A 25,705-nucleotide genomic window follows, 5' to 3' on the forward strand; every position below is an offset into this window, starting at 1 on the left:
GGGGGTTTGGCCCCCGTACGAGTGGCAAGTAACAGCAGTTGAAGGCTCTTGTGTGGTACTAAGGCCGCTTCTATCTGTGACCAGGATTTATTGGAGGAAGGGGACCACCAGAATTTAAGCTGGTCAAGCACACAGGCTTTGTAGTATGAGTAAAGGTTGGGGACTCCCATCCCCCCTAGGGACCTGTGCCTGGACATAATAGTCAGCGAGCATCTCGAGGGTTTTCGGTCCCATATAAATTTGGTAATTACACCCTGAAGGGCCGTAAAGAAGGAGCGTGGAAGGGGAATTATTAATGTGCGGAGAAAGTAAAGGAGCTTAGGTAGGACTGTCATTTTAAATGTGGCTATTCTACCCATGACGGATAGTTCTTGCGTTTTAAGGGAAGTCAAAGTACGTGGTAAAGATTCCAATAGGGGTTTAAAATCATGGGCAAAAAGTCCGGAGGGGTTCGGGGTGAGTTGAATACCCAGGAAACCTAAAGAGTCAGCGACCCAGGTGAAGGGGAGATTGTGCGAAAGTGACTGACGAAGGGCAGGGGGTATGTGGAGAGCAAGTATTTGGGATTTGCTAGCATTTAATTTATAATAGGAGACTGCACTAAATTCTTGTAATAGATCATAAACTGGAGGTAGAGAATTGGCTGGATTGGTCAATATGAGCAAAACATCGTCCGCGAACAGACTGATCCTGTGCTCAGAATGAGCGATCCTAGGGCCTGAGATAAGAGGGGAGTCACGGATTCTCTGAGCTAGGGGTTCCATAAGCAATGTAAATATGATGGGTGAAAGGGGGCATCCTTGCCTAGTGCCATTGGTAATGTGTAGGGGTTTGGATTTGATTCCCGAGGTAAGGACTACTGCAGATGGGGCGGAATATAGAGATAAAATGGCAGATTGCATCCAATCCTGAATACCAAACTTGTCTAGGACTTGTTGCAGATAGCCCCAATGTACCCTGTCAAACGCCTTCTCCGCATCCAGGGACAGGAGCAGAGAAGGCGTTTGAGGGGCTCCAAGGTGGGAGATTAGGCCAATAAGACGTCTGGTGGCATCAGGGGCCTGACGACCCGGAACAAATCCCACCTGGTCTGGGTGTATCAGGAGAGGAAGCACCCTTTGTAACCTTAGAGCTAAGATCTTGGCATACATTTTAATATCAACATTTAGCAGTGATATATAGGTCTATAATTCGCAGGCAGGGAAGGGTCCTTATTCGGTTTCGGGATAGTAACTATAACAGCACGCAACATATCAGGAGGGAAGGAAGCAGTGGAGGAAGCAAGAGAGAAGACATCCTGCAATCGAGGGGCAATTTCTGGAGCAAAGCATTTATAATACTCATTGGAGAAGCCATCTTCCCCGGGGGATTTATTGTTAGGTAGTTTAGAAATAACAGAGAAGATTTCGTTTGGAGTAATGGGTTGTGAGATAGATTGGAGCATCTCCGGAGAGAGAGCAGGCAATTTAGTTTTAGAAAGAAAGTTGGCAATACCCTCAGGAGTAGGTTGAGGTGTAGAGCTGTCAGTGCGGAGGTCATAGAGTTTCTGATAATAAGACGCGAAGGCATCCGCTATGTTTTTGGGGTTGGTCAGGAGATCAGCTGCGGTCGGATAGGTCAAAGATAGAGTTTTCTGTTTTAGTCGCTTAGATTTGACCTTCCGAGCCAGCCAAGCGCCCGCCCTGTTGTTCAATGCATAGAATTGAGCCTTCATGTACTTAATGTGATTTTCATATTTATATAAGAGGAGAGACCTTAGGGTCTGTCTTTCAGAAACAATAAGTTGTGTGAGGCTGGGGGAGGGGTTAATTTTGTTTTCCTGTTCCTTGAGATCAATGGACGTCAACAGGTCCTCAACCCGTTTCCTCCTCTGCTTCTGTAAATATGAAGACAGTTTGATCAGCACTCCTCGCATGTATGCCTTATATGTGCTCCACAAGGTGAATCTGTTAACATCAGGGCCATCATTCCATTCAAAAAAGTTGTTATGTTCCTGCAATATCGCCTGGCGCAACTTCTCATCCGCCAGCAGCGAAGAGTTCAGTCTCCACACCGGGGGAGGGGAGCTGCGCAGCTTGTCGTCAAACACTATCGGTGCGTGGTCAGACCAAGAAATCGTGCCAATGCGAGCATTAGTCACACTCTGCAAGGATCCCTTCGTTGTGAGAAAGAGGTCTATGCGGGAGTATGAGGAATGAGGAGCAGACATGAACTTATAGTCCCTTTCAGAACCATTAAAACAACGCCAGACATCATATAAATCGTGAGATTGCAGTAAAGACACTATAGATTGTGTAGGCCTCCTGGATTGTGAGGTGGAGTCCATGGCAGGGTCCAGGACAGCATTGAAATCCCCTCCAATCAAGAGGGTACCTTGCAACATTTTCATCGTTACAGATAGCAATGGGGTCAAGAACTTCCTTTGTCGTGTGTTCAGGGCATAGAGGTTAAGTAGGGTAAAGACAGTGTTGTTCAATCGGCATATCAGCACAATAAACCTTCCTTCAGGGTCGGCTCTGGAATCAATATACTGGAATGTTACTGAGTCCCTGATAGCAATAAAAACACCACACGCCTTTTTCGGAGCGTTGGCCATATAAACATGGGGGAAGTGAGGAAGAGTCACTTTGGGGCACTTGTGGGCAGCAAAATGGGATTCTTGGACAAAAAGAACGTCAGCTTTGTGAAGTTTGGCTTCTCTAATCAGTGCCGATCGCTTATAAGGGCTATTGAGCCCTTTTGTGTTCAACGAGAGTACTTTCAATGGCATGATGACACAGTGGGATATGTGCGAATGGTGAGGGTCCTACTCAGGGTAGGGCTCACTGTGTGTAGAGCACAGTACCTTACTGAAAAGTTATGTAGACAGGAAGGCATCGGGACGGCTTGCAGCAAGATGAATGAGGTGCATAAGGGACATTCGGATCCAGCAGATACCTGAGGTATCAGTCCAAACAGTTGTACACGTCGACAGGGATGATTCGGATTCAGGCAGGTGGTGAGTGGTTCTGGAGAGGCTGTAAGAAAAGGGGGAGACGACAAGACAGACAAGACAGACAACACAAAGATAAGAAAGGCCTGACTAAAAAAGCAGGCTCGATGGGCAGCCAAAAAGGCCACTGCGGTCAAGGGGGGTCTACAAACGCTCAGCAACATGCTGAGCTGCCACAGAGAATTTGTAGAGCGCACCAGTGCAAAAAAGGCCTTGTGTAAAGCAATGGGAAAAAAAGAGCTTCAAAAAGGAAAAATAGAAAAAAAAAGTAAAGCAGCAAAACCGGCAAACATTGGAGCTCACGGCAGTCCTCCAGAGATTTGAAGAGGAATCTGACTAATGTAGAAAGTAGAGGCTTGTAGAGAGTCATGTCCATTCAGAATGCAGGCGTTCCAACGGGGGGACCGTGGGTAAAGGGGTCTCATCGGGTATAAGATGCCACTGCTTGAAAAGCTGTATCCCCTTCTCCACACTATAGATAGGATAGGTCTTGCCATTCCAGGTGACCAGCAGCTTCGTGGGGAAACCCCACTTGTAGATCACTTTGTTATTACGGAGCATCTTAGTGAGGGGCGCCAGCTTCTTACGGTTAAGTGCAGTTTGCTGCGAGATATCCGTGTAAAGGGAGATGCCCATGAATTCTTCAGGAACCGCTGGACTCTGCTTCGCCGCTAACATAACCCGTTCCTTCACATGATAATAGTGAATGCGAGCTAGGGTGTCCCTAGGTGTTGTGTCGGGCAGGAACTTGGGTTTTGGAATACGGTGGGCCCTGTCCACGCACAGTTCAATGTCGCTCAGGGCTGGGAGGAGGGCCTTCATCAGGCGTTGCACATAGCGGGTCAGCTCGCTATGGGGGACAGTCTCAGGGATTCCCCTGAACTTAATGTTATTCCGACGTGAGCGATCTTCTAGGTCGGCTAGTTTCGTTTGGATGCGTTGCAGCTCAGTCTCCTGGTCAGTATAAGCATCTACGAGGTCATTGTGTGCATTATAGAGATCCGCCATCTTAGTCTCCAGATGATGAATCCTATGGTCATTGGTGTGCACTTTGCCTTAATTTCATTAAACATGTCGTCAAAGTCAGCATGGAGTGTGCTTCTGAAGGATATGAGCATCCGCTTCATGGTCGCTTCGGATATAGGCTGGTCTGAGGCAGGGAACAGATCAATGGAGAGGTCTGAGGATCTGCTAGGCCTCTGGGCCTTGTCTGAGGCGCGCTGTGTGAAGGGGGAGATGTCTCCACTATTGCGGCGTTGCTTAGATTTAGCAGGGCTGGATGTTGTGGGAGAGGAGGGTGGGGAGCTTTCCTCCAGCGTCCCTATGTCAGGCATGTCCTCCAAGTGAGGGTCATCCCCACCGCTATAGCGCTGAGGGCCGGGAGCCGCGCCGGCGCCATTTTGTGTACCTCAAGCCGGCGCTGCCGGGAAGAAGTCGGTCAGCCGCTGGGGTGGTTTCGTCGCCTTCCTGCGTTTGGACATCGCTGCCGGGTGATGTAAGGAGCCTCCGCAGTCGTTTGCCGTGACCGTAGTGCAGAGATGTCAGCCGCTGTGAGTTGCTGTATTCTGGTGGATGCCGGAGCTCTCACTTCATGCGGTCATCACGTTCGCCGGCCAGACACGCCCCCCAAAGGCTACCATTTAACTAATCTGAGCGAGTGATCACAACCCATAAGGTAAGCTCATAACCTTAGGGGGAGTCACAAGAGGAAAAACTGGTGATGAACCGTTATATAACACTACAGCCATGACTCATCGAACAGAGTGTTAATTGAACACTGGTGATTAATATTTATCACAATCACCGACTAAAATACACAAATTTTGAACTTTTTTTCATTATATTTTGGCATTTGAGCTCTGCTAATTGTTCTTGTTGTTTTTGAAAAGTTTATTTGTTTTTTAATATACATGCATTTGGTATTAAAATATTGAACGGTTCACTGGATATCATCATAATTTCATTCACCAACATGTATTTTTCACATATTTATTGTTAAATATTATTTAGGATATTTTATTTCAACAATCAATATGTTACTTCTTTATCTTTTATAATAGTATTTATATGCGCAGCACTTTTACATACAATTAGCTTAACAACACTTACCTAAAGGGGAGTGATCAGCGCAAGCTGCATTCACACATCATCTCCATACTGCTCACGGGATTACAGAGATTATATATATATATATATATATAGACTTCCTGGCCAGAAAAAAGTCGCCACCTGGAAATAACTAAGCAACTAACTAAACTAAGCATGCAGTAACTATCCTATTGGATAGTTAGTGCATGTGCCCAAAGAATGAGGTCAGCTGACTACCTGAATATACTGAATGACCAGGGTTATTCCATCAATGGATTTTTTCGCCCCTGATGGCACGGGCATATTCCAAGATGGCAATGCCAGGATTCATCGGGCTCAAATTGTGAAAGAGTGGTTACGGAAGCATGAGACATTATTCTCACACATGGATTGGCCACCACAGAGTCCAGAACTTAACCCCATTGAGGATCTTTGGGATGTACCAGAGAAGGCTTTGCGTAGTGGTCCTATCATCAATAAAAGATCTTGGTAAAAAATTATGCAACACTGGATGGAAATAAATCTTGTTAAAGGCGGTCCAACATGTGTCACCTTTTTTTGGGTGGCGACTTTTCTTTTTGGCCAGGCAGTGTATATCTATCTATCTATCTATCTATCTATCTATCTATCTATCTATCTATCTATCTATCTATCTATCTATCTATATATATATATATATATATATATATATATATATATATACAGTGCCTTGCGAAAGTATTCGGCCCCCTTGAACTTTTCGACCTTTTGCCACATTTCAGGCTTCAAACATAAAGATATAAAACTGTAATTTTTTGTGAAGAATCAACAACAAGCGGGACACAATCATGAAGTGGAACAAAATGTATTGGATATTTCAAACTTTGTTAACAAATAAAAAAACTGAAAAATTTGGCGTGCAAAATTATTCAGCCCCTTTACTTTCAGTGCAGCAAACTCTCTCCAGAAGTTCAGTAAGGGTCTCTGAATGATCCAATGTTGACCTAAATGGCTAATGATGATAAATAGAATCCACCTGTGTGTAATCAAGTCTCCGTATAAATGCACCTGCACTGTGATAGTCTCAGAGGTCCGTATAAAGCGCAAAGAGCATCATAAAGAACAAGGAACACACCAGGCAGGTCCGAGATACTGTTGTGGAGAAGTTTAAAGCCGGATTTGGATGCAAAAAGATTTCCCAAGCTTTAAACATACCAAGGAGCACTGTGCAAGCGATAATATTGAAATGGAAGGAGTATCAGACCAAAGCAAATCTATGAAGACCTGGCCGTCCCTCTAAACTTTCAGCTCATACAAGGAGAAGACTGATCAGAGATGCAGCCAAGAGGCTCATGATCACTCTGGATGAACTACAGAGATCTACAGCTGAGGTGGGAGACTGTGTCCATAGGACAACAATCAGTCGTATACTGCACAAATCTGGCCTTTATGGAAGAGTGGCAAGAAGAAAGCCATTTCTTAAAGATATCCATAAAAAGCGTTGTTTAAAGTTTGCCACAAGCCACCTGGGAGACACACCAAACATGTGGAAGAAGGTGCTCTGGTCAGATGAAACCAAAATCGAACTTTTTGGCAACAATGCAAAACGTTATGTTTGGCGTAAAAGCAACACAGCTCATCACCCTGAACACACCATCCCCACTGTCAAACATGGTGGTGGCAGCATCATGGTTTGGGCCTGCTTTTCTTCAGCAGGGTCAGGGAAGATGGTTAAAATTGATGGGAAGATGGATGGAGCCAAATACAGGACCATTCTGAAAGAAAACCTGATGGAGTCTGCAAAAGACCTGAGACTGGGACGGAGATTTGTCTTCCAACAAGACAATGATCCAAAACATAAAGCAAAATCTACAATGGAATGGTTCACAAATAAACATTTCCAGGTGTTAGAATGGCCAAGTCAAAGTCCAGACCTGAATCCAATCGATAATCTGTGGAAAGAACTGAAAACTGCTGTTCACAAACGCTCTCCATCCAACCTCACTGAGCTTGAGCTGTTTTGCAAGGAGGAATGGGCAAAAATTTCAGTCTCTCGATGTGCAAAACTGATAGAGACATACCCCAAGCAACTTACAGCTTTAATTGCAGCAAAAGGTGGCGCTACAAAGAATTAACTTAAGCGGGGTGAATAATTTTGCATGCCCAATTTTCCCAGGGGACTCCAAGTTGGCATCTGGTGAGGTCCACGAGGCTGAAGCAGAGAGAGAGAGAACATGAATGCTGGTACTGAGCATTCTTTACACTCAGCTACCATAATGGGACTGCCCGCAGTGAGTACACACAATATTCCGATCCACTTACCAGCCTCCACAGAATCTATATTAGAGAGGACACCGGATGATCTTTTATTAACCCCCATGGGGGACCTAGAAGGAAGCCCTTCCCTACCTGATAGGCAGACCCTGACTACAGCATCTAATCCCACTAAGCTCTCATTATTCATGGCCACTTTCTCTAAGATGCTTGCCAGGGGCCTTGCACAAACAGCAAAACAAATTATTACTACTATTCAGGCTGACCTCCACAATTTGGGTGCCAGAATAGAGGCCGTCAAACAAAAAGCGGACCACACGATCACCAGAGCTAATCAAAACAGCCTGCATCCAGGATCTGCAGGATGAGCGGGAGTCTGCATTTGGGAAAATTGATGACCTGGAAAATACATCCAGGCATCTCAATTTTAGAATCAGAGGTCGTCCGGAATCCATTAAAGATGTTCATTCGGCAGTCTGCTGTCTGATCAAGGACCTGATACCAGACATACCAGAACATCGCCTCGAGCTGGACAGAGAACACAGGGCATTGCAACCTCTGCTCTCTGATGGCCTACCTGGGGACATTATTGTGAAACCACACTTTTATAGTGTGAAGGAAGATTTTATGTGGTGATCTAGAGAAGCAAATCTCTATTTAGGGGCACCCTGTTCAGGTGTTTTATTGTTCATTATGGTGCCTAGTGTTAAGGATAACCTGGGGGCTCCCCCCCTCCCTTTTTTTTTTCAGCTGGGGACCTTTTACCATTTGGGATCTCCACTCCCAGTGGGTTAGTCTGATCCTCTAGGGATTTGCTTTTTTTTTTTGGGGGGTCTAGGCCGAAGTGGATTTTCAGGCTCCTCCATCTGCCTTAATGTTTGGGTTTATCCTTAATATTGAGTACCCTATTAGTAATATTGAATACTCTATTCTGCTGATTCGGTAGAGTTCTTTGTGTTTTTTTTTTTGTTGCACTTGTGGGAACTGGAAAGCCTGCTCCCACTCATCCAGGGCTGGGCATATCCATTCTGTGGATATACTATGGTCCCCTTTTTCTTGTTCTCTCTTTTTCAGACACTGAGGTAATCCTAGGAATGATAGTATTTTGTTCTCTGCTGCCCAGGTTGACGCAATGTTTTGCCTGACCGGTTCCTCCTCAATTCTGAGGGTAAGTTTCAGCTATTTGATGTGCTTCACCTTCTCTTTGATCCATGATCCCAACTGACGCTTCCAAGTTCCCCCTATGACTAGCTTCTCACAACGTCTAGGGACTAAATTCCCCGATTAAAACATTGTAAACTGTTTCAAACCTACCGTTCCCAACACTAAGATATCCTTTTCCTATAAGAGACACACTTCCCTAAACAATATAACCCCTCATTTATTCATCATAAATACCCAAAGTTCTACCTTTCTAATGAGGAGAATAAAATGAAAGGGGTAGGGATATTATTTTCCAAACATCTTCTTTACTCTATCGAAAGAATTTCTCGTCTTCTTCAACCTCCAAAACAAAGTGCCCCCACAGCTCCTTCACTCTCATGGTCTAGTTGACATTTGGAGGGAACTCAACACAACAGCTAAAGATTTCATGCACTTCTCTGTACCACACCAATCCTATTCCAGGATAGACCACATATTATTATCTTCAGTAGCCATATCATGTTCATCCAGGTTATTCATCAGAGATTCCTCCCTGTCTGATCATGCCCTGGTCTTGTTATATATCTCAAAAACATTATGGCCCTAGCGGTCCTTTTCCATTGGTGCCTCAATGAGGCCTTACTGAGTGACCCTCTACAAATAGATTCTGGTTAAAGAACTCAAAGATTTCTTTGAAACAAATGATACAGAAGGAATCTCTCCTGAAACACTTTGGGCTGCGCACAAAGCTGTTATTAGAGGTAAACTTATCCAGATTGCCTCCCAGCACAAATGGGAAAAAAGAGCTGAAATTGCCTATCTCAAAAAATAATTCTTAATGAACTCTAAAAGCCATAAACCTCACCCTACAACCGAATGTGTTGCCAGATTGGACTCAGCGCGTCTATCGCTTAATGTTGGACGAGCGCCAGGTGTTATTTACTAAAAGACAAAATAGGTCCCAGGTTGACTAATAGGTTGACTCCCAGGTTACAAACATTTTCTTTTCCTAAAATTCGCTCCCCCACAAGTACGCTTACTCAAAATCCAGAAGAATTATAGCATCTTTTCATAAATTTCATTCAACACTTTATAAAGCTGACACCCAGTCCCCAACTAAATCCTTATATGCTCTTCTCGATGATATTCCCCTCCCCAAACTGTCACCTGCACACCACTCAAACCTTGAAAAACCCATCACAGAATCTGAGGTGTTAGATCTCATCAAAAATCTTAAAAACGGTTCTTCGCCCGAACCAGACGGGTTCTTCATCTGCTATTATAAGGCATTTTCTCAGGTCCTTTCTCCATATTTGATGAGGCTCTTTAACTCTCTTCGGAAGGGGGCTACTGTTGATAATGACTCTAACTCAGCTTACATATCGGTCATTTCTAACCCTGGCAAGGACCTTATGGAAGTTAGCAATTACAGACCAATCTTTTTGATCAATATAGATCTTAAAATCCTAACAAAACTTTTAGCTAATAGATTGTCAGCATTTATTGATCGATATGTACATAAAGATCAAGTGGGTTTAATCCCGGGGAGACAAGGGCCTGATCAAATCCAGAGGGCCAGGCACACTATAGATTTCCTCCTTTGGTGCTCCCCTAAGACCAGACAACCTATCTTAGCCCCTACTCTTTCACATTCTATGGCCCTATGCGATTCCCTCTATTCTAAAAATGCGATCACGCCCAAACTTCGCCCTCTAACTTACCTCTTCCATAATCTGAAATTTCAACCTTGATATTAGAGCTTTCCAGTGGTGGTTAAATAAAGGGGTTGTATGGATATGGCACTTCTCCTCTCTGGGTACCTTAAAAGTGAGCAACTGTGTCAGCAAACTTAAGATGCTTTAGTTGGAGAAATTCATACTCATTTCTTCCTCTAACTGTGGAAGACTAAACCAGACCCACCGGAGGTTACCCCATATGAACATCAGTGCTCTAAAATCATGGATCAGAGGGGGGTATCTCTATAATATACTCCTCATTGGCAGAAATTTCAGAAAAACCCTCATACGCTGTTCTCCGGAAACAGGATTTAGAATTTGACTTGGATTTGGATACCTGGTACCAATGCTTCAAACAGTCCTTTAAAGGGGTTGTTAATGTCTCTACTGTAGAGGCCAGTTTTAAAATCTTTACACAATGGTATCATGTTCCTTCACACATAGCTAAGATTTACCCAGGATCGTCCCCACTCTGTTTCAGGGGCTGTGGACATTTGGGTGATCTCCATAGTTAGTGGCATAGTCTCCATATAAGGGGTTTTTGGAACAAGATTTTTTACTTGCTTCGGAAGGTCACAGGAATGGCAATCCCCAAATCTCCTCTAATTGCTCTGTTAAATGAAAAGGTGGGAACATTTTCTAAAAGCCTTCAATGATGCTATTGGGGGCCAAGATTACAATTGCTAGAGCAAAGAAACAGTCCTCTATGTCCTTTCTAGCAGCAAAGCGGAAAATTTCTTGGATAATGACCCAGGAAAAAGCAGTCAGTATTCTTCAGGATACAGTCCACAAATCTGATTTAGTCTGGGAGTCTTGGGCAGACTACGTACATTTATCTACCTACTCATCTTCACCTGGTTTCCCCCCTCTCTCTCTTCTATTTACTCTTCTTTTTCCTATCATACCCTCCCTTTTCTTTTGTTATTTGATGGAGTTTTTTTGTCTGGCATTCTGGACTTAGGTTGTTTACTGAATATTATTCTTTCTTTGTTTACACATGTAAAACTCAGGGGTTTAGCAGGCATTAATATACCTTATTGACCACACACACAGGGTCACCATAGTTGGATATTGCCTCTATATTCATTTGTGATTTTTTTGTAATAGTTTTACATCCCTAATATTATCTAGGGTCTTAAATTGGTGTTCTGCCCCCCCCCCCCTCCAAAAATTAAAAGTCAGCACAGCTACACATACTGTAGCTGCTGACTTTTAATATTAGGACACTTACCTGTCCTGGAGTCCAGCGATGTTGGCATCTCAGCCGATGTTTTCATTAGTTGTCAGATGCTGCCGCCGCCATTGCCGGTAAGGGAACCCGGCAACGAAGCCTTGCAGCTTCACGGCCAGGCTCCCTACTGCGCATGCGTGAAGCGCGCTGCACTCTCTTACTGGCCTAGAAGCAGAGGAAGGAGGAGGGAGAAGGGGGCTAAAATTCTGATGTACCTTGTCATGGCGAGGTCTGACGGAAGTGGGAACAGGGTACCTGTCAAAACAGGTACTCACTTTCCCATCCCCCCCCCCCCCCCGAAAATAACTTCCGTCAGATGGCCAGAAAGGAACCAAAAAACAAGGGAGCACAAAATAGTGTAACACTGCTAAAATTTTAATTAAATAAAAATACACCAAATTGCACTTACAAACATCTCATGGTAAAGAGCGTATACAGATGCAAAGGTAGGCTGTCAGCAGCGTGGCCTTGACGCGTTTCAGCATAAATGCTTTTTTCAAAAGATACTTGCACACAGGTTTTGAATGAACTAGGCAGGTAGGTTGTTCCAAACATGTTGGAGAATTAACCACAGATCTTTTATAGATGTAGGCTGCCTCAAATCCTTCTGTCTCTTCATGGAATCCCCCGCAGACTCATGATGCTGAGATCTTTCTTTCTCAGGAACCTCTGTTATCACTCTTTGGGCCCTCAGTTGGTCCAATGCCAGAAAGAGATCTTCTTGTTAGGGGTTCTGTCGGTATACAGAGGATGCAGGAACACCCGAAATTCCAGTTTGTACCCATTGAGAGATGGTGGAGATAACCCAGGTGTCCTGGATTTTTTCCACCCAAACCTTTGGGAACCAAAGCAGCCTCCCCCCCACCCAAGAGAGTGGGGGTGCCCATTCACAGAGTAAGCTTAGAGGAAGACTTGGCTGATCTCTGGACCCAGGGCTTTTTCTTTCCCTGCCCTGAAGGCTTGGTTCCTGACCCAGATGGCCGAGGCCATTGCCACCATCTGGAATTAGAAGCACTGGTAGTATGAGTGCTTCAGGTCTTACAAGAGGGATACTTGCTCTTGCTTTTTACAGGTAGCAACGTACTCCCCCCCCCCCCAAGATCTTTTGGATATACTTATCCAGATCATCACCAAAAAGGCATTCTCCCTGAAAAGCGAAGCCAGCCAGCCACTTTTTACATGGCAATTCCACAGACCATATCTTTAACCAAAGGATTCTGCGCATATGCACTGTCATCAGAGCAAACCATGACATTTGCCATATTGAGTCCGTAAGAGACAACTGGGAAACATAAAGTGCAAGGTAGATCTAACAGATATTCCACAGACTCTCTTTGAGAAAGAACAGTCTCGGACATTCGCTTCATACGGTCTTTCAAAGACTGACAAACTTGCTACTGCTGGTTGTATCGCAGATCCTGCAACAGCAAAGGAGGCTTTCAATAAAGATGCTAATGTTTTATCCTGCTGGATCTTTAAAAACCTGGGCATTATCCACAGGGCAGGTTAAACTTTTGTTAATCGAAGAAATGGCAGCATCCACAGTGGGTATATTCTATTTCTTAATAAACTTTTCCTCCATAGGATACAATAAAGAAAACCTTTTAGGAGGAACAAAATTCCTATCAGGATGATCCCAATCATTATACATTTCTTGTTTCAAGAGTGGATGTATGGGAAACGTCCGAGGACAATGAGGAGGGTGCAATGAGCCTAGAGAGGAAAAAGACTTCAGCTGTCTCTAAGGGAGGAAATTTGTATCCAGACCGGACCATTTCAGTACGAAACTGAACTAACAATCTCTGGGTTTGAGAGGCTGATAGAGACTCCTCTGTCCCTAACTCCCCAAAAGTGGAAACCTCAGCTTAACCTTCCATAGGGTCATCGTCAGCCACTTCTTCCACATCCTCTGCCCAATCCTGGACTGATTCAGGGGGTGGCTCAGGTGAGGGGGATCTATCACGTTTCCTCCCTCCTTGAAATGCTGCAATCATTCCAGCAATCTTACCCTCAAGGCTGGCTAATGCCAATGCTAAATCGTCCTTAGTGACGTAGGTTGCAGCAGAAGCACCTAGAGTAGCTACTATGCCTGATAACCTTAATGGCTCAGATTGACTAGTCGCCTCTGGCTCTTCAAAGGGAGTAGACACAGAGGAAGCACAGCTAGGACCTTCAAGGCATGACAGTGGCATCAAAGAGCCCCTTTCAATTGTGCCCCCCCTCCAGCCCTCTTTCTGGTACATTGCTTTATAGCAAGACAATGATTAATGGCTTTGTGTCCCGAGATGTACAAAAAGAAATTGTGCTTAGTCATTAAGATCTGTTTTACCCTTAGGCACAAAGGGGTTAATGTGCTTGCGATTGTGTCAATGGGCCCTTAAAACTGTTGTTTTTTTCTCTGAATAAAAGCACACGCATGAAAGCCGGCTGTAAACACCCAGTGTTATATGGCTTGTCCCAGCTTATGTAACATTTATTTTTGTGCACAGCTTGGTTACAACTGGAATGTCAGGGCTACGAACACATAAAATAGAGAAGTGGCCCCATGGGATTGTCACCCCTAAGATCCATTTGTTTTGTAAATACATTTTACTTTTAATAGAGGGCTATGATGATTGTTAAGTACATGTCTCTCTATGGCTGCTTTGCTGGTTCGTTCTGTTTTGTGTTTCAGGTGACAAGCTGCCTGCAATTGCTAGGGAGATTTACTTCAGCTGCTGAGCACTGGATTGGTGACAAATGGTGTAAAAGGTGTAACCTTTTCCCTTATATCCTCTCCTGTCACAGGCCGAGTCAGGTCTATCAGCTGGACTCACCTTTGGATACTCCTCAGACCTCCTTCTGGATCTTTTGACTTGCACTCCCACCCCCCCCCCCCCTTATATATTTAGCCTCATCACGATCCACCTTTATGTGGGTAATGTCGCCCACTTAAGAACATAGACAGTGGTTGGTACGCTGTTATTTGACTGGTAAAATATATTGCTTCTTGAGTCTTATTGACTAAGCATGTTGGTCTGTTAATGGTTAACAGTGGTTCGGTTTGGTATTAACCACTTGAGGATCACCCCACGCATATATACTGAGGCAGGGCGGCCCTCCTGCGCGAACCGATGTACCTGTACGTTGGCTTGTGCTATGGGTCTGGGGCTCGCGCATACTTGCCACCAGTGGGCCACTCCTGCTGTGATTGGACAAAGCGGTAGCCAATCAGCGGGTCTGGCAGAGGCAATGTCCGCTGGGACCCACTGTTCGTTCAGGGGAGAGGCAGAACTATGTAAACAAGGCAGACTGCCATTCTGTCAGAGCACTGATCACTGTATTGGTGTCACTGGTCCCCAAGAATTGTCTCTTGGTGTCAGATTTGTCCGCCGCAATGTTGCAGTCCCATTAAAAATCGCTGATTGCCCCCATTACTAGTAAAAAAATTTAAAAAATAAAAAAAATTCCATAAATCTATCACATAGTTTGTAGATACTATAACTTTTGTGCATACCGATTAACCGTTTCCCACCACCCTATTTACTGCTGCAAGGTGGCTCTCCCACGCAAACCGACGTAGGTCTACATTGGTTGCACACAGGCAGCAGGGAAGCTGATGCGTGTGTCAGGTGGCTCCGATTGCTGCCTGACACCTGCGATCGCTCCCCGCTGAGAGAGAAGAACGGTCAGCTGTTGCAAAAACAGCTGACCGTTCTTCTCCCTGGAATGATCATAGAGCCCCTGTGATCCTTCTATATAGGATCACAGGTCTCTATGATCATTTCATAAGCCACGCTCCCCCCAACAGTTAGAATCAATCCCCTAGGATCACATTTAACCCCTTGCTCACCCACAATGTTAACCCCTTCCCTGCCAGTGTCATTAGTACAGTAATAGTGCATATTTTTAGCACTGATTACTGTAGTAATGTCACTGGTCCCCCCAAAAGTGTCAAATGTCAGTTAGGTGTCCGATCTGTGCGCCGCAATGTCGCAGTCCCGCTAAAAAACGCAGATCACTGCCATTACTAGTAAAAAAAAAACAATAAAAATTACATAAATCATTTCCGTAGTTAGTAGAAGTGATAACTTTTGCGCAAACCAATCAAAATACGCTTATTGCGATTTTTTTTTACCAATAATATGTAGCAGAAAACAAATTGGCCTAAAATGTTAAAAAACTTTGATTTTAACCACTTAAGCCCCAGCCCTATTTCGGACACTTTTTGTTTACAAGTTAAAACCAGTATTTTTTCCTAGAAAACTACTTAGAACCCCCAAACATTATATATATTTTTTTAGCAAAGACTCTGGAGAATAAAATGTCGGTCATTGCAAAATTTTTTGTCACGCGGTATTTGCGCAGCGGTCTTTAAAACGCCATTTTTTTGGAAAAAAATTGAAAAATCACATTTCACTGCATTTAAAAAATACTAAACAGTAAAGTTAGCCCATTTTTTTGTATATTGTGAAAGATGATGTCATGCCGAGTAAATAGATACCCAACATGTTACGGTTTAAAATTGCGCCCCCCCGTGGGATGGCGACAAACTACGGTCAATAGAGATCTCAATCTGCGACGCTTTAAATTTATTTAACGGTTACCAGTTTAGAGGTAGAGTGTAGCTCTTTTTTTTTTAATTATTGCCCGCGCTCTGGCGATCGCGGCGATACCTCACATGTGGGGTTTGAACAGCGATTTCATTCGCGGCTCGACTTGCGTATACGTTTTTTTTGTGCGCGAGCTAACGGTGACGGGGGCGGTTAAATTATTATTATTTTTTTTTCCTATTTATTTTTTATTTTTTTTAAACTTTTATTACAGGTTTTTAAAAAAAAAAAAATCTGATCACTTTTATTGCTGTCACAAGCAATGTAAAAATCCTTTGTGACACCAATATATAGTGACAGGTACACTTTATGGAGGGATCGAGGGTCTAAAAGACCCTAGACCCCTCCACTACACTTCCCTGTATGCAAAATGCCGAAAACGGCATTTTTGCATACAGCCGTTTTTTAAATTTGCCGCCTTTTGCAGCACAGTAACCCGGAAGTGACATCATGGACGCCTCCCGAGCCGCATCGGTCGTTACCGACGGAAAGCCGACCGTCGACTTCAAACCACGGTACCGGGATGATGCCTCTAACTAGAGGCATCATCCCGGTATAACCCCGCAAAGTGTACCGACGTACCGGTACGTTAGAATGCGGTAAGTGGTTACATTTATTTTTCTTTGAGAATGTTATATAGCAGAATGTGAAACATATTTTTTTTTTCAGAATTGTCGCTCTTTTTTTGTTTATAGTGCAAAAAATAAAAATTGCACAGGTGATCAAATACCACCAAAAGAAAGCTCTATTTGTGGGAAAAAAAGGACGTCAATTTTATTTAAGTACAGCTTCACACGACCGCACAATTGTCCATTAAAGTAAAGCAGGGCTGAATTGCAAAATATGGCCTGGTCCATAAGGGGGAAAACCTTTTTTCTTTTTTACCAAAAATATGTATCAGAAGACATATTGTCCTAAATTGATGAATAAATCAGATTTTTAAAAAATTTTTGTATTGGGAATGTTTTATAGCAGAAAGTAAAACTGTCGGTCTATTTTTTTTATAGCGAAAAAAAAAAAAAAAAACGCAGAGATGATCAAATACAGCCAAAAGAAAGCTCTATATGTGGAGATAAAAGTAAATACATTTTATTTGGATACAGCGTCCCATGTCCGCGCAACTGTCAGTTAAAATAATGTAGTGCCGTATCACAAAAAATGGCCTGGTCATTAAGGGGGTAAAACTTTCTGGGGCTGAAGTGGTTAAAGGTAAAGTTAACTTCATAATTAAAATTGTTTCAAATCCATAAACGAAATTTGTGATGCTGAGCCCCCTGCTCCTGCGCTCAGAACTAGGTCCTCAGGCTGCCTCTATCCCGGAACTCACACTTGGCATCCACTATGGCTAAACTTTGCTGCCCTCTACGACCGGGGTGGTCAACAAAACACTGCAAATAAAAAAAAGAAAAGGGCTCACCAGCCTAGTGCATTATCCTCAGCGGGCTTTTAATAACATACGTTTAAAATCAGCTACTCACAAACATGCGAAATAATCCAGCATATCAATTCCATAGAGCAAATTCCTTGTTAACCGCTTGCCGACCGCCGCAAGTAGATATACTGCGGCGGTCAGCCCCTCACAGGCAAAGTGACGTATATATACGTCACTAGCCTGTGAGGCTCTGGGGAGAGAGCGCGCGCCGCCGGCGGACCCGATGTTCGCCGCTCACTCTGCGATCGTCGGGGGAGAGGGAGAAAGGCAGGCAGCTTGTGTAAACAAGCTGCCTGTCATTCTCCCCTGTGTAGAAACACTGATCATACGGTTCTACTATGTAGGACCGTTGATCAGTGTAACTACAGCTCAAGCCACAGCCAATCACAGTTAGAATCACGCCCCTAGGGACACACACAGCCCCTCCCTCTCAAATAAAGTTAACCCCTTCACTGCCAGTGTATTTTTACAGTAACAGTGCATATGTATAGCACTGATTACTGTAGAAATGTCACTGGTAACCCCAAAAGTGTCAAAAACGTCAGTCAAGGGTCCGATCTGTCCGCCCCAATGTGGCAGTACCGCAAAAAAAATCGCAGATCGCCGCCATTACGCGTTAAAAGAAAAAACAACAAAAATGACAAAAATCTTTCCCTTTGTTAGTAAACGCAATAACTTTTGCGCAAACCAATCAAAATACGCTTTTTGCGATTTTTTTTACCAAACCTATGTAGCATAAAACATATTGGCTGAAAATGTTAAAAAATTTAGATTTTTACTTTTTTTGGGAGGGGGGGAATTTCATATAAAAAAATTTGAAAAATATTGTTATTTTTGCAAAATTGACGCTTTTTTTTTGTTTATAGCGCGTGATCAAAAAATCGCACAGGTGACCAAATACCACCAAAAGAAAGCTCTGTTTGTGGGAAAAAAAGGACGTCAAATTAGTTTAGGTACAGCGTCACACGACCGCTCAATTGTCCGTTAAATTCACGCAGTGCCGAATCGCAAAATACCCCCTGGTCTTTTAGCAGCCAAATTCTCCGGGGCTTAAGTGGTTAAAGGTCCAATGTCTCATGAAGATGAAGGGCTGTCGCGTTTCCAGGCCGTGCCTCTTCCTCAGAGCCTGAAGGCCATGACTGGGTCCATGGTTTAAATTCAGTGGACAAGGCCTCTTTGTTTCAAATCCATTAAAGGAGCTGCGGCCTAAACTTTTTTGCAATACTTGTCATGTGTTTTTTTTTTTTGTATTTTAGGTATGTTCTTCTGGTATGATGGTTCGTAATGGGGTGTACAATCCCATACATAATTATTATTGTTTTTTTTGTTTTTTTGCAATAGTAAGCATTCAAATTATCCCATCATGTCAAAAAGAATGATTTGCAAGCAACATTTACACCATCGTTTTACTGTCTGTCCTACACAAACTGTACAATTTAAGTATTTTGACATACTTGGCTAATGTGACACTTGAGCAGACAGAGCTGAGAGGATTAGAATGGAATTCAAAAGTAATGTAGGCTTTCAACACTTGCAAGTGTTGTGCCCAGCAGCCAGGCCTTAGAAAACAACCTGACATGCTCATACCAGGCTCCCTATTACACCATCCTGCAAAAAAAACAGGGTAAGCTGACTCGGTCACAACCGCCAATCTATCTAAGTGCTTTGAGGGCTCGCTTCATGAAGTTTAAAAATGCCGAAATTTGCTATGGTTAACAACAGGTGCAGCGTCTATACAGCCCACACTGAAAGGAATCCTGCTCTTCATTTTTGTGGCTGACAGAGAAATCAGACGGAAGTTTGCTTACAGGAAGCCCAATTATTATACTGTGTGCTGTATGGGAAAAATAAATAATTAACAAAATGTACACACACATATTTTATTACAAAGTAGCCATTACTGTAAGTGCAGCATGAGGGGGCCAATGTGTCAAGAAGATAGGATTTCAAAGAAGACTTACTGCATTCTCAATTCAATATTGCACTTAACAGATACAGAGTAACTAATGTATAGACATAGATGTCTTGTGGATTGGGTTTTATTTACATGAGGTGAAAGTAGAACTCCAGATAAACAATTAAATGCAGTCACAAATTATATACATTTTGAGATTGTAGAGAGCACCAAAATAGACAATTGGGGCTAAGAAGGGTTTACTTTACTTTATTAGTTGTAGTAAAGGTATGCCAACAAATTTTGGGGGTAAAACCCTACTTCATTCATTAGGGTTAGGTAACCACTTCCCAAATGCAAGTGTAAACAAGGCCGTAGACTTTTACACTGTTGTTTTGATGCACCTGGAATGCATTAAACTGATTTTAAATGAAAGTTCAGCTGGGCTTTACAGATATTTGTTGCATTTAAAGCTGCATCGTCTCTAAGTCTTGTCAGAGGTTTGGCTTAATATACTACGTATTCTGGAGGGGACATACCTATGACATCAGCGCGTACTCCTGGAAGTATGAAGGCAGGGGTGAATACTGGCTATGTTCTACCCCATCTTGGTAATGCTGTACTGCCTTTTACATGCTAAATGTGTATTGTAAAAATACACATTTAGCCCTGAAGTTAGGAAGGGGTTAATGTTTCGGCTCCCTGGTGTTCATGGCTCTGCCCCCCTGTGGTGAGCTATAAATACAAAGGGAGGCAACCAATTTGGGTCCATGGATGGGGAATTGCATGACAGACTGCAGCCACATGTAACTCTGTTCTCACTTTTACTTTTGGGGCTCCCCCTTGGAGGGTACCAGGTCAGGGTACTGAAGGCAGATTCATGGACCTTGCACTATTTACAGTGCCTTGAAAAAGTATTGCTACCCCTTGAAATTTTTCACATTTTGTCATGTTACAACCAAAAACATAAATGTATTTTATTGGGATTTTATGTAATAGACCAACACAACGTGGCACATAATTGTGAAGTGGAAGGAAAATGATAAATGGTTTTAAACATTTTTTACAAATAAATATGTGAAAAGTGTGGCGGTGTGCATTTGTATTCAGCCTCCCTGAGTCCATACTTTGTAGAACCACCTTTCCCTGCAATCACAACTGCAAGTCTTTTTGGGTATGTCTCTACTAGCTTTGCACATCTAGAGAGTGAATTTTTTCCCATTCTTCTTTGCAAAATAGCTCAAGCTCTGTCAGATTGGATGGAGAGTGTCTGTGAACTGCAATTTTCAAGTCTTGCCACAGATTCTCAATTGGATATTGGTCTGGACTTTGATTGGGCCATTCTAAAATGTATAAAAAAGGGGGGGGGGGGGTACTGCGTCAATGTCCCAAAAAAAAAACCATATATATATATATACATATATATATATATATATATATATATATATATATATATATATATATATATATATATAAAATAAGCAGCCAGCACCACAAAGGACAAAATGTGTAAAAAGGATAACAATACATGCAGCGCTAATGTAACGTGTTAATATCACTCCTGATTCGAATTGATATTATGTACACACAAAATAAATCACAAAATTAGTGTCAATAGATAATCCAAATTAGGTATCAATGACAAATAATACTTGCATATACAGTATCTCACAAAAGTGAGTACACCCCTCACATTTTTTAAAATATTTTATTATATCTTTTCATGTGACAACGCTGAAGAAATGACACTTTGCTACAATGTAAAGTAGTGAGTGTACTGCTTGTATAACAGTGTAAATTTGTTACAATAACACCTAGTTTCGGGGGGGATGAGGGTTGTTTCTTTCACCACTCTCCACACAACTCTCCTTGATCGCTGAAAGGGAAACTGGACCTCCACATGGGATTGTAGACCACACTCTCCCGCCCCAATGGGCCTGATACCAAAAATAAATGAAAAAAATCAAAAGACTTGCAGTATTTTGGCAAAAAAGGCCACGGCACACTTTATTAGTTTTATCCATATTTAAACATCAAAACATTTGAAAATGAATCAAATACTCTCACTTTAAAGAACCAGATGAATTGTAATTGCTCAGTTATTAGAACTCGAGCAACAGTAATTTGAAATTAACAAAGAAACAATGCGTGCTTGAGCATCAAGAATGGCCCTGCCCCACCACTGTGGCCTGCTTAATACCATACTGCAATCCTAAATTGAAAAAGTCAAGGCCCACATCTGAAAGATGAATCCCATCCTGTCTATACAGACCTTGGATTCCCCCTTCCAGATCTACATGGCGATAGGATAGACTGCCAATTGTCAGCAAATACTTCTCCATTGCCCTGTTTATCCTTCATCTCATCTTTTCCATGACTCTCCTGTGTGACGAGGACAGCCAGGGAAGACGAGGGACAATTTCGGAGAAAACAACAATGGTCTCCGGAGAAGTGAGCGTGAAAAAGTGCAAATCCAGTTTTATCATAAACAATAAATCTAATGTTTTGACATTCCCCAAATCATTACCACCAGCATGTACCAACAGAATTGAGGGTGGGAGGCAAATCAGTTATAACCTAGATAAATGAAAATAAAGTTGCTGCCACTGAAGGCCTCTAATACCCTTCCAAAATAGCCTAAAGGATTCCAGACGTAGGGACAAGTTCGTAGTATAAGTACGCTGAGCCGCTCTTTTCCGTGCCCAATAAATGAAAGAATGTCCCAGAAGGGATCAAACAAAAAGATTAGGTCTCACATATAGCTTAAACAATTAGATTTCCACCTACCCATATCTTTTATAGCCCCTTTCCGAAATACCCCTCCTAGCTGCCTCTGAAGCTGTTCCTATCCTGAAGGAGTGGGAAGAAAACTTAAAACCCTTTAAACCCAATCTAAGCATTTTCGCAAAACAAAATCGAATTAATACTTGTAAGGGGGGTAAAATCTTGGTGAATTAAAAATTGTCTGCCCCCATAGGGCCGCATGACCAAAAATTGTTTAACCATCACCCAGGGACACACCAACCCCTTAGATTGGGCCTGCAGGGTAATTTCTACACCCCTACCCAGAGTATCCGTTTTGGAACGCCTAAGCCAGATATGTACTCTGTCCCATCCCAGGACTACGTTCTCAAACAAAACACCCCCACTAGCTTGTTTTGAGACCGGCAGAAGTTCAGAAATACGGAAAGCCCCGAAGGCCATTCCTAAAAAGCACTGCTTCATAGCTTGTATGACATGCTTCAAATGTCACTGCACAAATGTCCACAAGCAATTCTAAAGAAATTGGCCTCCTACCATCCGCCACAAAAACCATCCTCTTGTATCCCTTCAAGACCTGCTGTACTGAGAAATAGCTCATGCATGGCTGGAAACCCCTCAAGCGACAAAAAAAAAGGAAATGCCCACCAGAGTCTTCCCCAAATGACTATACGACACTTGCTGCTGTATCCGTGATGCCAAGAACTCCATCACCGCCCCTTCGGATGGTCGACCACTGACCAAACCTTTTGCCTCTGTAAAAGACAGCCAATCTCTCCAGGCAGCAGAATAGCTTGCCCAAGTCTTCGGGGCCACCGATCCTTCAATTGCCTTCGCAACTAGATCCCGACAATCCCTTACAAATGATTCAGACACGCGACACCTTCCTCGTCCACTTCCGGCAACAGTTGGCGAAAACGGTCCATCTGAAACCGAGACAATGCATCGGCTAGATTGTTCATTGTCTTGCACAGTGTATTTAGCCTTCAGCCAAATGTTACATCTCAGACATAACAACACTATTTGCCTAAGCACTCTGATGACAAATAAAGACTTTTGACTAAAGACTAAACAATTGACTGCGAACAAGACTCCCTTATTGTCCGTTTCAACCAAGATCCTTTTATACGCAAAAAACTTTCCCCACAACTCCAAGGCCACCAGAATCGGGAAAAGCTCCAGCAAGACCACATTCCTCATCAACCCTTCGCACTTCCATGACTCCAGCCATTCAGCACAACATCAGTGTGTTTTCCAAATTGCCCCAAAGCCTTTGGAGCCTGCAGCATCCGTAAACAGATGAAAATCTGGAGCAAAAACAAATTCCGACTGAAAAAATTATTGTCCGTTATACGTGTTCAAGAAATTCGCCCAAACCAACAAATCCTCTCTCAAGGGGCTAGTGATCCTGATGTGAGCAAAAGGCGACTTCAAACCTGAAGTAGACAAATAGAGCCGCCGCAAAAAAACACGCCCCATAGGCATAATCCTACACGCGAAAGCCAACAAGCCCAACAAAGATTGCATGTCCTTCATTGTCACCTTCCGTTTACACATAAAATTTCGCACTGAAACCTTCAATTTCTCCATCTTGTCCGCAGGCAAACTAAATTCCAAACGCACCGTATCTATATGAATACACAAAAAAATGAGGTTCGTGGTTGGCAGACACGTTTTTCCCTCCACCAGAGAAACTCCAAACTCATCAGAAACTTCCCTAAAAACTTGCAATAGATTCAAGCACCAATCAGAGCACGGAGGGCCTACAAATAGAAAGTCGTCCAGGTAGTGAATTACACCATTGCTAACCGACTTACAACACACCAACCAATGCAAAAAAGTCGCAAATGATTCAAAGTACGGTAGGTAGTAGGTGTTTATACACTATTGCTCATATAGATCCATTTGGCATATGCCTTATTTTTGGTGGTGGTGAAACTCTTCACAGTGGTGATTTCTGGTCGTAGGTTTTTGGAACAATCCAGTATCCACTTGGATCACAATTTGGAGATTTGTTTTAACACTTCTGTTTTGACTTCTATTTCGACTTTTTATTTGTATGGACAGCACTATTTCTACACTTTCTATGTGGATACTGCCCATTTATTATAATTGATTTGTGGTATTGTTTTTCAGTTCACCATATCACAATGTGAGCAAGGTTATTTGTTTATTCTTTCATAAAGGTTTATCACTAACACAGGTATACTTAACATATATGTGGAGATATTATTTGTCATTGATACCTAATTTGGATTATCTGTTGACACTAATTTTGCACAATCTTTTCATATTACTTTTTTCATTGTGATTTATTTTGTGTGTACATAATATCATTCCGTATCAGGAGTGATATTAATACATTACATTAGCACTGCACCTATTGTTATAACCATTCTAAAACATGAATTAGCTTTGATCTAAACCATTCCTATGTAGCTCTGGCTGTATGTTTAGGGTTGTTGTCCTGCTGGAAGGTGAACCTCTGCCCCAGTCTCAAGTCTTTTTGCAGACTCTAACTTCTTTTCTTCTAAGATTGCCCTGTATTTGTCTCCATTCATTTTCTTATCAACTCTGACCAGCTTCCCTGTTCTTGCTGAAGAAAAGAATCTCCACAACATGATGCTGAAACAACCATGTTTCATGGTGGTGATGGTGTGTTCAGGGTGATGTGCAGTGTTAGTTTTCTGCCACATATAGTGTTTGCTTTTAGGCCAAAAAGTTCAATTTTGGTCTCATCTCACAAGAGCACCTTCTTCTATATGTTTGCTGTGTCCCCCACGTGGCTTCTCGCAAACTGACTTCTTATGGGTTTCTTTCAACAATGGCTTTCCTCTTGCTACTCTTCCATAAAGACCAGATTTGTGGAGTGCACGACTAATAATTGCCCTGTGGACAGATTCTTCCACCTGAGCTGTGGATCTCTGCAGCTCCTCCAGAGGTACCATGGGCCTCATGGCTGCTTCTCTGATGAATGCTCTCAATGCCCGGCCTGTCAGTTTAGGTGGACGGCCGTGTCTTGGTACAGTATGTTTGCAGATGTGCCATACTCTTTCAATTTATGGATGATGGATTGAACAGTGCTTTGTGAGATGTTCAATGTTTGAGATATTTTTTTTTATAATCTAACCCTGCTTAAAACTTCTTCACAACTTTATCCCTGACTTGTCTGGTGTGTTCCTTGGCTTTCATGATGCTGTTTGTTCACTAAGGTTCTCCAACAAACCTCTGAGGGGTTCACAGAACAGCTGTATTTATACTGAGATTAAATTACACACAGGTGGACTCTATTTACTAATTAGGTGACTTTTGAAGGGAATTGATTCCACTAGATTTTAGTTAGGGGTATCAGAGTAAAGGGGCTGAATACAAATGCACGCAGAAAATTTCAAGAACTCAGTAGGATGTTCTGGGGGTTGTTCTACAAGATTAGTGAAGTTATACTGTAGAGCTAACTGTATTTGATCTGAGGGACAGACTTTGATATGCTGCATATCTGAGTCCTGGGGATGTTTCTAGGTTTATTTGTGTATTTCAATCCTTTTCATAATCAGTTTGGACTTCTGGCAGCTGTGATAATTGTC

The sequence above is a fragment of the Pelophylax lessonae genome (genome assembly GCF_965119305.1).
Source record: "Pelophylax lessonae genome assembly, chromosome: 5".
Lineage (NCBI taxonomy): Eukaryota > Metazoa > Chordata > Amphibia > Anura > Ranidae > Pelophylax > Pelophylax lessonae.